This window comes from Pristiophorus japonicus, chromosome 20, assembly GCF_044704955.1.
Source record: "Pristiophorus japonicus isolate sPriJap1 chromosome 20, sPriJap1.hap1, whole genome shotgun sequence".
NCBI classification, from domain to species: domain Eukaryota; kingdom Metazoa; phylum Chordata; class Chondrichthyes; family Pristiophoridae; genus Pristiophorus; species Pristiophorus japonicus.
In genome coordinates, this window is record NC_091996.1 from 87,546,924 (window position 1) to 87,560,695 (window position 13,772).

A 13,772-nucleotide genomic window follows, 5' to 3' on the forward strand; every position below is an offset into this window, starting at 1 on the left:
GACGGAGCGCCGCACAATCGGAGGGGCAGTACTGAGCAAGAGCCGCACTGTCGGAGGGGCAGTAGTGAGGGAACGCCGAACTGTCGGAGGGGCAGTACTGAGGGAGTGCCGCACTGTCAGAGGGGCAGTGCTGAGGGAGCGCCGCACTGTCAGAGGGGCAGTGCTGAGGGAGCGCCGCACTGTCGGAGGGGCAGTACTGAGGGAGCGCCGCACTGTCGGAGGGGCAGTGCTGAGGGAGCTCCGCACTGTCGGAGGGGCAGTGCTGAGGGAGCGCCGCACTGTCGAAGGGGCAGTACTGAGGGAATGCCACACTGTCGGAGGGGCAGTACTGAGGGAGTGCCGCACTGTCGGAGGGGCAGTAGTGAGGGAACGCCGCACTGTCGGAGGGGCAGTGCTGAGGGAGCACCGCACTGTCGGAGGGGCAGTGCTGAGGGAGTGCCGCACTGTCGGGGTGGCAGTGCTGAGGGAGTGCCGCACTGTCGGGGTGGCAGTGCTGAGGGAGTGCCGCACTGTCGGAGGTGCCGTCCTTCGGATGAGACGTTAAACCGAGGCCCCGTCTGCGCTCTCGGGTAATAGATCCCACAGCCACTATTTCGAAGAAGAGCAGGGGGAGTTCTCCCCGGTGTCCTGGGGCCAATATTTATCCCTCAATCAACATCACTAAAACAGATAATCTGGGTCATTATCACCTTGCTGTGTGTGGGAGCTTGCTGTGCGCAAATTGGCTGCCGCGTTTCCCACATTACAACAGTGAGCACACTCCAAAAGTACTTCATTGGCTGTAAAGCGCTTTGAGATGTCCGGTGGTCGTTGAAAGGTGCTATATAAATGCAAGTCCTTCTTTCTCGTAAACCCAGCTTCCCAACCCCCCCAGCTCGCAGCTGCAAAAAATCCCGGCCTTTGTCTCGTTCCATCGCAGAAGCCACGTGGCCATTTTTTTTTGTTGTTTTTAGAACGTCGCAATTAAGAGTGAGGGAGGTGAGCCAAGCTCCCAACGCAACTTATTGCAAACATCTGCTTCCTTCGAATAATAAAAAAAACAAGACTTTTGATCCACTCAGTGGAAACTACAGCTCCGTGCAGTTAACTCCAGCGAGGAGACACATCTGCAATTGGCACTGCTGGGCTGCCCAAGGCAGCAACCACCTCCGTTCATATAGCGCCTTTAACCCGGTTAAATCCGTCCCCCAGGCGCTCCGCGGGTGCGTGTCATCAGACAAAGAACTTGACATCGAGCCAAAGACGGAGACATTAGGACAGGCTCACTAAATGTTTGGTCTGAGAGGCCGGTTTCAACAGAGCGCCTTAAAGGAGGAGAGCGAGCCTGAGAGATTTAGGGAGGGCCTTGACGACTGTCGGCATGGTTTCCAGTTTCCGCCCAGGCCCACGCTCTGGCCCGGAGTGACGGGTTTCCCCGCGTGGTCTCAGGGCCTCTCACCCGTTGCAACAATGCCACATCGTGCTACCGAGTCTCCCCTTCCCTTCCCTTGCCGGATCTCAGCGCTCGCAGGGTGGCCAGGCCGTGGCTGGAGGCCCACGGGCACCTGCGGCCGATGAGGGCCTCCGAGAAAGGGGGCGGCAAATGCTTTGCGATATTTAGTTGCCAGCTACCTGACCTGCAAACGATGGGGCCCACAATGTAACGTCAACAAACCCTGGTGGGGTTAGATTCCATCAACATGTTTAGGTCGGTGCCACGTGCAATTCTGGCCAAGCGCTCATTCTTCTGCGGTTGAATGAATTGATTACAAAATAGTCACCTGGGACTCGAGTACGCCAGGCTCAAAGATGGCAGCGCTCCAGAATGTGGGTACGCCAGGCTCAAAGCTGGCAGCGCGCCAGATCGTGGGTACGCCAGGCTCAAAGCTGGCAGCGCGCCAGATCGTGGGTACGCCAGGCTCAAAGCTGGCAGCGCGCCAGATCGTGGGTACGCCAGGCTCAAAGCTGGCAGCGCGCCAGAATGTGGGTACGCCAGGCTCAAAGATGGCAGCGCTCCAGAGCGTGGGTACGCCAGGCTCAAAGATGGCAGCGCTCCAGAGCGTGGGTACGCCAGGCTCAAAGATGGCAGCGCTCCAGAGCGTGGGTACGCCAGGCTCAAAGATGGCAGCGCTCCAGAGCGTGGGTACGCCAGGCTCAAAGATGGCACCGCTCCAGAACGTGGGTACGCCAGGCTCAAAGATGGCAGCGCTCCAGAACGTGGGTACGCCAGGCTCAAAGATGGCAGTGCTCCAGAACGTGGGTACGCCAGCATCAAAGATGGGCATGCATGGATAGTTGGAATGCCTCGGCCCTAAGATGGCAGTACCAGGGCATTAGGAGCGCTGATGCCCGTAACGCCATTAGACAAGAAGCAGTAACAGAATGATAAGGCCTCAGGAACCTTTGCAAGACATGTTTGGAAATTCTGACTCAAGAGCCAGAGGTCGGTGCTAGGGATATGTTTTGTGACATTGGAGTATGGGTGGGGGGGGCGAGAGGGAGGGTATCCCATGTGGGGCTGGGGTAATGGAGGGAGGAGGCTGTATAACCTGGACTGCATCCACTCAGTGGCCAGTCTCTGACCAGGAGGATAGGACCAAGTGCATGGGTATAACTTATAAGCACGCCACAGTGACCCCATACATCAGAGGCAAATCAACACGGGAACATTCTCAACGCAGGCAGTGCTGCTACAGGTTTAAGACAAGGTTCTTGCATTTCTATAGCGCCTTTCATGTTGTACCGAAGCGCTTTACGTTGCCATGCAGTGATGTCGGACAGGCGACAGCCAATTTGTGCACGGACAGATCCCACAAGCAAGCGTTGCTATAATGACCCAGATCATCTGGTTTTTCGCGACGTTGGTTGAGGTATAAATATTGACCAGGACCCCCGGGTCGGGGGGAGATCTCCCATCGCACCCCCCCCCCCTCCTCCCGCTGCTCTTCTTCGAAAATAGTGGGATCTTTTACGCCCACCTGAGAGAGCAGACACGGACCTCGGTTTAACGTCTCATCTGAAAGATGGCCCCTCCAACAGTGCGGCGCTCCCTCAGTACTGCCCCTCCGACAGTGCGGCGCTCCCTCGGTACTGCCCCTCCGACAGTGCGGCACTCCCTCAGTACTGCCCCTCCGACAGTGCGGCACTCCCTCAGTACTGCCCCTCCGACAGTGCGGCACTCCCTCAGTACTGCCCCTCCGACAGTGCGGCGCTCCCTCAGTACTGCCCCTCCGACAGTGCGGCGCTCCCTCGGTACTGCCCCTCCGACAGTGCGGCACTCCCTCAGTACTGCCCCTCCGACAGTGCGACACTCCCTCAGTACTGCCCCTCCGACAGTGCAGCGCTCCCTCGGTACTGCCCCTCCGACAGTGCGGCACTCCCTCAGTACTGCCCCTCCGACAGTGCGGCACTCCCTCAGTACTGCCCCTCCGACAGTGCGGCACTTCCTCAGTACTGGTACTGGGAGTGTCAGCTCTGGATTACGGGCTCTGGAGTGGAGGGTGGGGGTGACGGAGTCGAACCCAAAACCTTCTGGCTCCGGGGGGGGGGGGGGGCGAGAGAGTGCGACCTACTGAGCCACGGCTGGGCACCGATCGCGAAACCCGGCACTGAGACTCCTCCTCGTCGTGTGTGTGTGTGTGAGTGAGTGAGTGTGACTGAGTGAGTGTGTGTGTGTGAGTATGTGTGACTGAGTGAGTGTGTGAGTGTGTGTGTGTGAGTATGTGTGACTGAGTGAGTGTGTGTGTGAGTGTGTGTGCGTTTGTGTGTGTGTATGTGAGTATGTGTGACTGAGTGAGTGTGTGAGTGTGTGTGTGTGAGTATGTGTGACTGAGTGAGTGTGTGTTTGTGTGTGTGTGCGTTTGTGTGTGTGTGTGTGAGTGCGTGTGACTGAGTGTGTGTGAGTGTGTGTGAGTGTGTGTGAGTGTGTGTGTGTGTGAGTGTGTGTGAGTGTGTGTGAATGTGTGTGAATGTGTGTGACTGAGTGAGTGCGTGTGACTGAGTGTGTGTTTGTGTGTGTGAATGTGTGTGAATGTGTGTGACTGAGTGAGTATGTGAGTGTGTTTGTGTGTGTGTGACTGAGTGAGTGTATGTGTGTGTGAGTGTGTGTGACTGAGTGAGTGAGTGTGTGTTTGTGTGTGTGACTGAGTGAGTATGTGAGTGTGTTTGTGTGTGTGTGACTGAGTGAGTGTATGTGTGTGTGTGTGTGTGACTGAGTGAGTGAGTGTGTGTGTGTGAGTGAGTGTGACTGAGTGAGTGTGTGTGTGTGTGTGAGGGAGCTTGCTGTGTGTGTGTGTGTGTGGGAGCTTGCTGTGTGTGTGTGTGTGTGTGTGTGAGGGAGCTTGCTGTGTGTGTGTGTGTGTGAGGGAGCTTGCTGTGTGTGTGTGTGTGTGTGTGAGGGAGCTTGCTGTGTGTGTGTTTGTGTGTGTGTGAGGGAGCTTGCTGTGTGTGTGTGTGTGTGTGTGTGAGGGAGCTTGCTGTGTGTGTGTGTGAGGGAGCTTGCTGTGTGTGTGTGTGTGAGAGAGCTTGCTGTGTGTGTGTGTGTGTGTGAGGGAGCTTGCTGTGTGTGTGTGAGGGAGCTTGCTGTGTGTGTGTGTGTGTGTGTGTGTGTGAGGGAGCTTGCTGTGTGTGTGTGTGTGAGGGAGCGGGAGCTTGCTGTGTGTGTGTGTGAGGGAGCTTGCTGTGTGTGTGTGTGTGTGTGAGGGAGCTTGCTGTGTGTGTGTGTGTGTGTGTGTGTGTGTGTGGGAGCTTGCTGTATGTGTGTGTGTGTGTATGTGTGTGTGTGTGTGTGGGAGCTTGCTGTGTGTGTGTGTGTGTGTAGGAGCTTGCTGTGTGTGTGTGTGTGTGTGTGTGAGAGGGAGCTTGCTGTGTGTGTGTGTGTGTGTGAGGGAGCTTGCTGTGTGTGTGTGTGTGAGGGAGCTTGCTGTGTGTGTGTGTGAGGGAGCTTGCTGTGTGTGTGTGTGTGTGTGAGGGAGCTTGCTGTGTGTGTGTGTGTGTGTGTGTGTGTGTGTGTGTGGGAGCTTGCTGTGTGTGTGTGTGTGTGTGGGAGCTTGCTGTGTGTGTGTGTGTGTGTGTGTGAGGGAGCTTGCTGTGTGTGTGTGTGTGTGTGTGTGTGGGAGCTTGCTGTGTGTGTGTGTGTGTGTGTGTGTGGGAGCTTGCTGTGTGTGTGTGTGAGCTTGCTGTGTGTGTGTGTGTGTGTGTGAGGGAGCTTGCTGTGTGTATGTGTGTGTGTGTGAGGGAGCTTGCTGTGTGTGTGTGTGAGGGAGCTTGCTGTGTGTGTGTGTGTGTGTGTGTGTGGGAGCTTGTTGTGTGTGTGTGTGGGAGCTTGTTGTGTGTGTGTGTGTGAGGGAGCTTGCTGTGTGTGTGTGTGTGTGTGTGTGGGAGCTTGTTGTGTGTGTGTGTGTGTGTGTGGGAGCTTGTTGTGTGTGTGTGTGTGAGGGAGCTTGCTGTGTGTGTGTGTGTGTGTGTGTGGGAGCTTGTTGTGTGTGTGTGAGGGAGCTTGCTGTGCGCAAGTTGGCCCCCCCGCGTTTCCCTGTACATCACAACAGTGGCCGCACTCCCCCCAAAAAAGTACTTCTTTGGCTGTGTGGGTGCTTTGAGACGTCCGGTGGTTGTGCAAGATGCTATATAAATGCAAGTTATTTCGCTTAGTTTCACATTCTCTCGCTGTACGGAAGTTAAAAGCAAGGGCTGGCGGAGGGGGTAAAAAATAAACGCTGTACTGTGCTCTGATTACCCTCCTCCCTCCCGACCTCTCCCCCGATGGCCATACCTGTTGATCATCAGGCTCTGGCCCACAGCTTGTTGGTACGACGTCCTCACAGCTGAAGTAAGAATCAGTCTTTTGTTCTCGGGACTTCCTCCTTTGCACTGTAAAGGGGGTCGGACTAAGCGCCGGTCTCGTCAGCCACCCTGACTGTGGGCGGGTCGGGCCGTGAGCCTCTTTGCATTGTCCCGGCCCCCCCCCCGCCCCCCGTCCTTCCCCCCTTCTTCGTCACCCCCCCCCCCGCCTTCTCCACTTTGCTTTGTGGCCGTGTGTGCACCAGGGCTGAGGTGGGCGGGCGAGCAGAACCCTCCTTCGTTGCAGATGACAAGGAGGACTAGTTTGCCAAGTTCCCCTCCCCGCTGTTATTGTCTAGCCGGCGTTGCCGTAAGAACGGGGGGCGGTGGGGTGAGGGGGGATGTAGGGAGAGCCCGGCAGTGCAGCTGGGAGAGGGAGTAGCTTTGTGCCGAAAACATGCTGTTAGACTCTCGGCCCCTGGCGGCTTGCGGAGGGTCATCAGCTGGGGAGGGGCTCTCGCTCGGCTCTCTGCTCTGTCGCCTTTGCTGGCTTAACCCCTCGGCTGCCAATTCGCTTCACAGCATCTCCGCGACCCTCGCCCCCCCCATGCAGCCGAGCCAGGGTGTCCCCTGGAGACGGAGCGTGGAAACATAGCACATAGGTGCAAGAGCAGGCCATTCGGCCCTTCGAGCCTGCAACCACCATGCAATGAGTTCATGGCCTGATCGTGCAACTTCAGTACCCCATTCCTGCTTTCTCGCCATACCCCTTGATCCCCAGCGTCCACCGGGACGCTCGCGGCCTTCCGCGCAAGGCGGGCGCCGGAGGGACTGGAGTGCGTCATCGCACCCCCCCCACCCCCACCCCCACCGGCATCCGAATTTTTATTTGATTTAAGCTTACAGTAAAAAGTTAACTTGTTTGTTTGTCGGGTTTTGGAGTTGTTGATGGCAGTTCATTGGATGCGTTCGGGAGGGAGTTGGATGTGGTCCTTGCGGCTGGATGGGGGAGTTGAGGGGGGGGGGTGTGGAGGGGACGTTGGGGGGGGGGGGATCAGCCATGATCTTGTTGAATGGCGGTGCAGGCTCGAAGGGCCGAATGGCCTACTCCTGCACCTATTTTCTATGTTTTAGCCCCCCCCCCCCCCCCCCCGCCTCCGTCAATAAGGGGGCACTTGATTTAAGGTTTTACAACAACCCTCTCCAGTCCCGCAGCCCGCCCCCCAGATCCACAACTGCAAAAGCAACAAAAAAAAAAACCCTGGCGGATGCCGGAATCTGGGATGATCAAAAGCGGAAAATGACGGAAATCTCAGCGGGCCAGGGCCTCCTCCGTGGAAGAGAGAGAGAGAGAGATGAGAAAAAACGAGTTAACGTTTCTTGTCTGCGACCCCCTTCGCCCTCGACGTGAAACGTTAACGCTGTGTCCTCTCCACAGCTGCATGACGGCCCAACCCTCTTGCCCCAAGATCTCGGCGTTCCAGTTCTGGTCTCTCGCGCATACCCTCCGATTTCTGTCGCTCCGCCATTGGGGTGGCCATGCCTTCACACACGACAGAGAAAGGAATAGAAGGAGGTCCTAATAGGGGTAGATGAAGAGAGGTGGGAGCAACCGTGTGTGGAGCATAAACTCCGGCACGGACTCGATGGGCCGAATGGCCTGTTTCTGTCTTGTACATCTCTTAAAATTCTCATCCTTGTTTTCAAATCCCTCCATGGCCCCTCGCCCCCCACCCACCACCCCCCTCCCTATCTCTGTAATCTCCTCCAGCCCCACAATCCCCCCCCCCGAGATACCTGCGCTCCTCTAATTCTGCCCTCTCGAGCATCCCTGATTATAATCGCCCCACCATCGGTGGCCGTGCCTTCAGAATTGGAGACATCTCGGGGGGGATTGTGGGGCTGGAGGAGATTACAGAGATAGGGAGGGGGGGGTGCGAGGGCCATGGAGGGATTTGAAAACAAGGATGAGAAATTTTAAAGATATGTGCGGCATCGAAACAGACCATTCGGCCCCTCAGACCGCAAGCTCTGGAACTCCCTCCCTAAACCTCTCCGCCTCTCTCTCCTCCTTTAAGACGCTGCTTAAAACCGACCTCTTTGACCAAGCTTTTGCTCACCTGTCCCGAATATCTCTTTATGCGGCTCGCTTCCCAGATTCTCTTTGACAAACGCTCCTGTGAAGCACCTGGGGACATTTTCACTACATTGAAGCTGCTATATAAATATACGTTGCTGTTGTTGTAGATCTATCACTGACAGACTGGTTTGTGCACTTTGCCCCAGATCCCTTTATGTTATTTTATGTGGGAGGGGAAGAGCTTCTCTATTCAGTTTCTAAATGCGTAATAATAGATTTAATCTCACCCCCAGCTCAATGGAAACAGCTCTCGCCTCTCGAGTCCCACTCCAGGGACCTCAGCACATAATCCAGGCCATCACTCCCAGGGAATACATTGGCCAGCACGATCACAGGTGCCGTCTTTCAGAAGAACATAAGAATTCGGAGCAGGAGTCGGCCATTCGGCCCCTCGAGCCTGCTCCGCCATTCAACAAGATCATGGCTGATCTGATCTTGGGCTCAGCTCCACTTCCCCGCCCGCTCCCCATAACCCTTCACTCCTTTATCGCTCAAAAATCTGTCCATCTCCGCCTTAAATATATTCAACGGCTCAACTTCGGATGAGACCTTAAACCGAGGCCCCGTCTGCCCCCTCGGGTGGATGTAAAAGAGCCCACGGCCACTATTTGGAAGAAGAGCATGGGGAGTTCTCCCCGGTGTCCTGGGGCCAATATTTATCCCTCAATCAACGCCACTCAAAGCAGATTATCTGGGTCATTATCACATGGCTGTTTGTGGGATCTTGCTGTGCGCACATTGCCCGCCGCATTTCCCACATTACAACAGTGACCGCACTCCAAAAAGTGCTTCATTGGCTGTAAAGCGCTTTGGGACGTCCGGTGGCTGTGAAAGGCGCCATATAAACGCAAGTCTTTTATTGCTGCGCGTGGGAGCTTGCTGTGCGCCAATCGGCAGCCGCTTTTCCCACAATGCAACAGTCAGCATACGTCAATGGCTGAGAGGCGCGGTGGGGCGTCCAGAGGTCGTGAACGGCGCTATCTAAGTGTAGGTTCTCTCGCTCTCATTGAAAGAAAGACTTGCATTTATATAGCGCCTTTCACGACCACCGGATGTCCCAAAGTGCTTTACAGCCAATGAAGCACATTTTGGAGTGTGGTCACTGTTGTAACGTGGGAAACAATGACGTGAAACATCTCTCTCTCTCTCTCCGATGACACATTTCGTGTTTTTGCCTCGTTCTGCTTTTATTTTCAATCTTTCCCCTCAGCTTCCCTCTGTGAATGACCTCGGGATATTTCACAACCTTGAAGGCCTTGTGTCGATCAAATGCCAAGTGATGACATCTGTCTCTTCCCTACCTATTTTCTTCTTGCCCTACCTCCCCAGGTAGCTGTGCAGTATTTATTTATGACACAAGTACTTTATTTATTTGTTTGTTTGTTCTTCCGCCTCCCCACGTTACTTTTTTTTTCTTGCCCTACCTCCTGGGGATAAATTGACTTTAGTTATTGGTTTGTTCTGCCCTCCTCCCTGTTGAAAACCTTTTATTTTCTCTATTGTTTTTACTAATTAAAGATATTTCCGCCTCTCCTCCCACACTGGGTGTTTGTGCCAAATGGTCTCTGACTGGTGCAAGGGTTGAATAACCCGGTTCTACGCGTGTGTGACCCAGCCTGCATAAGAACATAAGAAATAGGTGCAGGAGTCGGCCATTCGACCCCTCGAGCCTGCTCCGCCATTCAATGAGTTCATGGCTGAACATGCAACTTCAGTACCCCATTCCTGCTTTCTCGCCATACCCCTTCATCCCCCCAGTAGTAAGGACGACATCTAACTCCCTTTTGAATATATTTAGTGAATTGGCCCCAACCACTTTCTGTGGTAGAAAATTCCACAGGTTCACCACTCTGGGTGAAGAAGTTTCTCCTCATCTCGGTCCTAAATGGCTTACCCCTTATCCTTAGACTGTGACCCCTGGTTCTGGACTTCCCCAACATTGGGAACATTCTTCCTGCATCTAACCTGTCCAATCCCGTCAGAATTTTAAACGTTTCTATGAGGTCCCCTCTCATTCTTCTGAACTCCAGTGAATACAAGCCCAGTTGATCCAGTCTTTCTTGATATGTCAGTCCCGCCATCCCAGGAATCAGTCTGGTGAACCTTCGCTGCACTCCCTCAATAGCAAGAATGTCCTTCCTCAAGTTAGGAGACCAAAACTGAACACAATACTCCAGGTGTGGCCTCACCAAGGCCCTGTACAACTGTAGTAACACCTCCCTGCTCCTATACTCAAATCCCCTCGCTATGAAGGCCAACATGCCATTTGCTTTCTTAACCGCCTGCTGTACCTGCATGCCAACCTTCAATGACTGATGTACCATGACACCCAGGTCTCGTTGCACCTCCCCTTTTCCTAATCTGTCACCATTCAGATAATAGTCTGTCTCTCTGTTTTTACCACCAAAGTGGATAACCTCACATTTATCCACATTATACTTCATCTGCCATGCATTTGCCCATTCACCTAACCTGTCCAAGTCGCTCTGCAGCCTCATAGCATCCTCCTCGCAGCTCACACTGCCACCCTATCTATGGATATCTATGGACAGGGGAATATCTATGGTTATTTCCGGAAATCTTCACAGTCCCGGCCTGCAAGACCATCAGCAGGCTGGGGCCATTAGAGGGAGCAGCGTGAGGCGGCATACCACGGCAGGGAGCAGCATGTGCTGCTGCAGGAGAGTGACGGCTGACTGCAGCGCGGGCAGGTACAGCAGGAGGGGCGAGGTCGGGGCGAAGGAGCGGCTAGTGATCGTGGAGCAACGTGATTGTGGCCCAGGAGAGGTCTAGGAGGGGTGAGTTGGGGGCCCAGGAGAGACATGAGTTCGGGACCCAGGAGAGGGGTGAGTTGGGGGCCCAGGAGGGGTGAGTTGGGGGCCCAGGAGAGACGTGAGTTCGGGACCCAGGAGGGGCGTGAGTTCGGGGCCCAGGAGAGACATGAGTTCGGGACCCAGGAGGGGCGTGAGTTCGGGGCCCAGGAGAGGGGTGAGTTCGGGGCCCAGGAGGGGTGAGTTCGGGGCCCAGGAGAGACATGAGTTCGGGACCCAGGAGGGGTGAGTTCGGGGCCCAGGAGAGGGGTGAGTTCGGGGCCCAGGAGGGGCGTGAGTTCGGGGCCCAGGAGAGGCGAGAGTTCGGGGCCCAGGAGAGACGTGAGTTCGGGGCCCAGGAGAGACATGAGTTCGGGACCCAGGAGGGGTGAGTTCGGGGCCCAGGAGAGTCATGAGTTCGGGGCCCAGGAGGGGCGTGAGTTCGGGGCCCAGGAGAGACATGAGTTCGGGACCCAGGAGGGGTGAGTTGGGGGCCCAGGAGAGTCATGAGTTCGGGGCCCAGGAGGGGTGAGTTCGGGGCCCAGGAGGGGCGTGAGTTCGGGGCCCAGGAGAGGCGTGAGTTCGGGGCCCAGGAGAGGCGTGAGTTCGGGGCCCAGGAGGGGCGTGAGTTCGGGGCCCAGGAGAGGCGTGAGTTCGGGGCCCAGGAGAGCCAAGGGGCCCAGGGGCAGCACGGGCCCAGCCCACACTGTGCGATATGTGTGGGCGCACTAGGTCCGTGCAGCAGAGCTGGTCTCCAGTCGTCCTGGTTAATCCTTGCCACTGGACCAAGACCTCGCTCTGTCAAGCCCCGTGTGGTGGCTGGTGTGCAACGGTCACCCCACGTTAAAAAAATCCACCCACAGGCATCTTCCACCCTTCAGGATGTAGTTCGGGATCCGGAATATTAGGTCCTTCATAGAAACACCTGGGAACTCATCCCTTTTTGGCGTGGAAGCAAGTCATCCTCGACACGAGGGACCGCCTATGATGAAGACCGACATTTCATAAATTGCCCTCCAATGTTTCCCCAGTGGTGATCGTCACCGCACTGCTGGTGTTGCCGTCCCATCAGGCAGGCACCGACCCCACCCCCCCGCCCACCGACAGCAACCCCCTTTCCGCCCCGCGTGGGAAATTGCCCCGCGGGAGCCGAGCGGCCGCACTTAAAGGGGAGCATGCGCTGCTGGGGCCACCATTTTATTATAAGTGTCGGCCTGACTACGACACCCACGGATTTGGCTGGGGCCTCCAACAGGCAGCCCGGCACCGCCCCATCCCCTCTACTTAGCCCGGCCGAAACCCTCCCTCGTGGCCTACTGGGCCAAACTAAACCCCATGCAGAGATGACAGCGGCCTACCCCTTTAAAAACATAAGAAATAGGAGCAGGAGTCAGCCATTCGGCCCCTCGAGCCTGCTCCGCCATTCAAAAAGATCATGGCTGATCCGATCATGGACTCAGCTCCACTTCCCCGCCCGCTCCCCTTATCCCCTTATCGGTTAAGAAACTGTCTATCTCTGTCTTAAATATATTCAATGTCCCGGCTTCCACAGCTCTCGGAGGCAGCGAATTCCACAGATTTACAACCCTCAGAGAGAAGAAATTCCTCCTCATCTCAGTTTTAAATGGGCGGCCCCTTATTCTAAGACCATGCCCCCTAGTTCTAGTCTCCCCCATCAGTGGAAACATCCTCTCTGCATCCACCTTGTCGAGCCCCTCATAACCTGATACGTTTCGATAAGACCACTTCTCATTCTTCTGAATTCCAATGAGTAGAGGCCCAACCTACTCAACCTTTCCTCATAAGTCAACTCCCTCCTCTCCGGAATCGACCGAGTGAACCTTCTCTGAACTGCCTCCAAAGCAAGTATATCCTTTCTTAAATACGGAAACCAAAACTGCACGCAGTACTCCAGGTGTGGCCTCACCAACACCCTGTATAACTGTAGCAAGACTTCCCTGCTTTTATACTCCATCCCCTTTGCAATAAAGGCCAAGATTCCATTGGCCTTCCTGATCACTTGCTGTACCTGCGTACTGACCTTTTGTGTTTCATGCACAAGGACCCCCAGGTCCCGCTGTACTGCAGCACTTTGCAATAACTGAAGGGGAGGGATGTTGTGACGCATTTCCGCCTCCACCGTTGGCCCAAACACCAGCCCCGACCGAGAAAAAACAAATCAGAGTGCGGAATAGCGATCGACTCTCCGCCCCGTGGATTGGGGCGGAGAGGGGAAAAAAAAACGGTCAGTGCCCCACTTTTTAGTTGGGGGCAATTAACGGCCCCTGAGCCTCCACAGCCCGCTGGGGCAAAGAATTGCAAAGAATTCTGTCATGTATGCAACCAGCATTGTAACCCATGTATAATCTGACCTAAGTTGTACACTGTGAGAACACTGACCACTAGGTGGTGAACTTGTGGGAGGCACTCCTAACCTGGGCCTTCAGGTATAAAAGGGGAAGCTCCACCAACTTCCATCACTTGAGTGCTATGAAATAAAGGACAGGTCACAGACTGACCTTCTCTCAAGCATGGGCCATGTGTGCATTTATACTGTATAGTAAGGACGTACCAAATTCCACCCCTGGTCCCATCTGTGTGTGACCGGGCCTAACCCCGTGGCACGAGTGTGGCATAAAAGGCCTTTCTGCCCTGGTGCGATATTGTGGGAGTTGGGGAGGGCTTTGTACTCTCACTCTGGCGGGTTGGGGGGAATCAGTCCCCACGTTGGATGCCTAGAATCACAGCTGGAACAATAGCCCCAGTATTCCCATGCCAGTGTATAAAATGATGAGGGGCCTGGATAGAGTGGATCTATTTCCCTTAGCAGAGGGGTCAACAACCAGGGGGCATAGATTTAAAGTAATTGGGGGGAGGCTTAGAGGGGATTTGAGGGGAAATGTCTTCACCCAGAGGGCGGTGGGGGTCTGGAACTCACTGCCTGAAAGGGTGGTAGAGGCAGAAACCCTCACCACATTTAAAAAGTACCTGGATGTGCACCTGAAGTGCCGTAACCTGCAGGGCTACGGACCCAGAGCTGGAAAGTGGGATTAGGCCGGGTGGCT

The 13,772-nt window shown here is 55.3% G+C and overlaps 1 protein-coding gene across 1 annotated transcript in view; it reads right to left on the minus strand.

The window, feature by feature from the left end:
• LOC139232656 (phospholipid scramblase 2-like) overlaps positions 1 to 5,756 on the minus strand; it is a 43,506-nt gene extending 37,750 nt beyond the window's left edge. The window contains exon 1 of the mRNA XM_070863112.1: positions 5,750 to 5,756. The gene's annotated coding sequence lies outside the window, so the exon portion shown is untranslated. The remainder of the gene's footprint in view (positions 1 to 5,749) is intronic.
• Between the last annotated feature and the right edge of the window lie 8,016 nt (positions 5,757 to 13,772).